We start from the raw sequence: 2907 nt of genomic DNA, 5'->3' as shown, positions 1-2907 counted from the left end.
GTACTTGATTGTTATTGGCTGTCACCATTTGCTTGAACTCTGTTAGAAACTGGATGCCAAGATAAGTCAGTCCAAAGGCAGCTCATTTAAAGAGGAACTGAGTAAATAAACCTTTAGTGCAGTGGACATTTAATAGCAGGATCTCAGATTTTGTCCAGCTGATTTTGTATCTCGCCAGTTCCCGAAAATACTCAGTAAGAGACAGTGGAAGCATGTTTTCTGGATTTACTAGGAATAACAATACATCATCTGCATACAAGGCTATCATATTCCTTTCAATGAACAGAGATTCCTTAACTGTCAATGCATTGACATATGACAACTACCATGGGCTCAAACCCCAGGACAAAAAGGCATAGGTAACAGAAGGTATCCTTGTTGGGTGTCCCTGGCTAGGCTTACACTTGGGGAGAGAACATTGTCATCATATAATCTAGCTGTGGGGTGACTATATAACACGTTATAGGAGATGATGGATTATGCCTCCTTTCTGTATTGAATGGGATTTAGTGCAGGTTCTGCTGCTACTGCTACAAGCTCAGGACACTGGAACGCATCAGTCTTAGTTCACTTTTATAAACAGCACCATGGCTACCAAGATAGATGCCAGCTGCAAAGAAAAAGTACACCAGTAAGTACCACTTAAAAAAGTAAGTGAATGGGGGTTCCCCACTGACAGCATTGATATTGTACACTGAAGAGCGGAAGGCAGTACCAGCCCCCTAATGCCTTTTCCAGCAGTCATTCTCCTCTCAAAGCTCAAGAAAGCCGCAGACTTTGAGCATGTGTGTGGTTGTTCCTGTGATAGAGAACTGCCCCCTGACATGCACATTTTAAAGCATAATTTGCAAGTGTTATTTTCTGGTCTCACCTGGAACACCTTCCTTAAATACAGCTAAGATCTATATTAGACTGAGGAGACTCATGAAGTGGAGGCCCCAAAGAAACTCCTGTAAGTACTCAGAAAAATCTTCTAGACAGCATACAAAGCAATCTTTTCATGCCCAATAGCCCAAAAGAGCAGGTGCAAAAAAAGCAAAGTTTCTTACCCTGTAACAGGCGTTCTCTGTATACAGCAGGGGAATGCAGCCACACTCGAAGGTGACATTGGCAGACAGAACCCAATGTGTGAAAAGCTCTCCTAGTTCAGAGAAGTTAAATCTGCCTCGTTCTCCTCTTCCCACTTTATTCATAAGAAAGCTAAGCAATATAAATAGAAACATCCAATTTTTTTTTCGTGGGGATGGTGGGTGGGCGAGTGTGGCTGCATTCCCCTGCTGTCCACAGAAAATACCTGTTACAGGTAAGCAACTTTGCTTTCTTCAGAGACTATGCAGGGAAATGCAGGCACACTCAAAGCTAAGTCTCTAGCTGAGGGCCATTTAATGTGGTTGTCGTAATGGCCCAGAATACTAGAATGGGAGCAAGAACTGGAAAATAAACATCATAGGGAGCATGAGGTTCTGGAGAACTGCTTGGCTGAAAGCTGCATCTTGGGCTGAGGATAAGTCCAGACAGTAATGTTTTGTAATGGTGTACATTGTGACCCAGGTTACTGCTTTACTAGCATCTGTGAAGGATGTGTTCCTGAGATTTGCTATTGAGGTTGCCCTTGCACAAAGTTGATGTGACTCTCTCTATTCTGGAGAGAGTAGACCTGCAAAAGTTTAACAAAAGAAAAGGCATTCTGATATCCAGGTTCTAACCGCCATTTAGAAGCTGGAGAACCGAGGTTCTTATGGTTAAAAGAAATGAACAACTCAGAAGTTTTCCTTAAGTCTTTTGAGTGATCCAGGTAGTACAACAGTACTCGTCTGCAGTCAAGAGAGTGAGGCGAAGATTGATTCTGCTTTGATGAGTGACGTAGAGTAAAAAAAAAATGTGGGTAAAACCATGGATTGATTCAAATGAAATCTTGAAACAATTTTGAGCAGAAATTTAGGGTGAGTTCAGAGACGTATTCTGATATCGTACAACTGATTGTAGGGGGATAGTGAACAAGGCCTTGTAGTTCACGGATTCTTCTTGCTGTCATTATGGCTATGAGAAAAATTATCTTCCAAGTGAGGTGTTGAAGGAAACCATCCCCTAGAGGTTCAAATGGTGATAGCATGAGCTGAGTTAAAACAACATTGAAGTCCAATACTGGTGAAGGTAGCTTCAACAGTGGTTTTATGTTTAGTAGGCTCCTTGTGAAAAGAGAAACAATGGGGAAAGGGGCTTGTTCTGGATAAGGTGATGGTTAACCCCTTGTGGAGTCCCACAGGGTTCTCCCATTTCTCCACTTCTGTACAATAAATATATGAGTTCAGTTGGTCAAATTTCATTGAACCCAGGAAAACTGATACTCTCCTATCCTGATGATATCTTTGTATTGGTTCTTGTTGGTCAAGATATTGAATCCACTTCTAGAATTATTAATAATAGCATTGATACAATTAGGAAGTGGTCTGCTTCTGTATGTCTTAAATTGAATACTGATAAAACAGAGACATCAAGCTTTGACTTCTCTGAACTGGGAGAGCTTTCTACACTCCAGGTTCTGACTGCTGATATCACTTTCGAGTGTGCCTGCATTCTCCTGCATAGTCTCCAGAGGTGATTTAAAAACATAATTTATGTTAATTTTCAAATGGAAAATACGTGTGCTAAAACTGCAAGTCTGCAAGAGTTTAAACTGCCAGTTTTTTCTCCAAAAGAATAACATTTGAACCACCTACTTGCTTATTAATGTGTTACTTGTACTTGGCCCAGGTGGACTCTGCTTTCTTCCTGATGTTTAAATGTCCACGATCTGTAATGGAGACTTATTTTTGGTTTGACTTACTTCTAATGCTGTGGCAGCAGCTGTAGCTCCACCAATAACCAGGCTGTGATTCTGAAGCGTTTCACGCATTGAAACAAAAC

The 2907-nt window shown here is 41.2% G+C and overlaps 1 long non-coding RNA gene across 1 annotated transcript; it reads right to left on the bottom strand.

The window, feature by feature from the left end:
- Positions 1 to 211: 211 nt before the first annotated feature.
- On the bottom strand, positions 212 to 2907 carry LOC115464905. Its single transcript, XR_003941287.1, has 2 exons — positions 2828 to 2907; positions 212 to 610 (listed from the first exon to the last, which is right to left on the bottom strand). It is a non-coding gene; the product is annotated as an uncharacterized LOC115464905 (long non-coding RNA).

Source organism: Microcaecilia unicolor, chromosome 3 (assembly GCF_901765095.1).
Source record: "Microcaecilia unicolor chromosome 3, aMicUni1.1, whole genome shotgun sequence".
Taxonomy (NCBI): Eukaryota; Metazoa; Chordata; class Amphibia; order Gymnophiona; family Siphonopidae; genus Microcaecilia; species Microcaecilia unicolor.
This window is presented reverse-complemented; position numbering and strand designations above follow the sequence as displayed.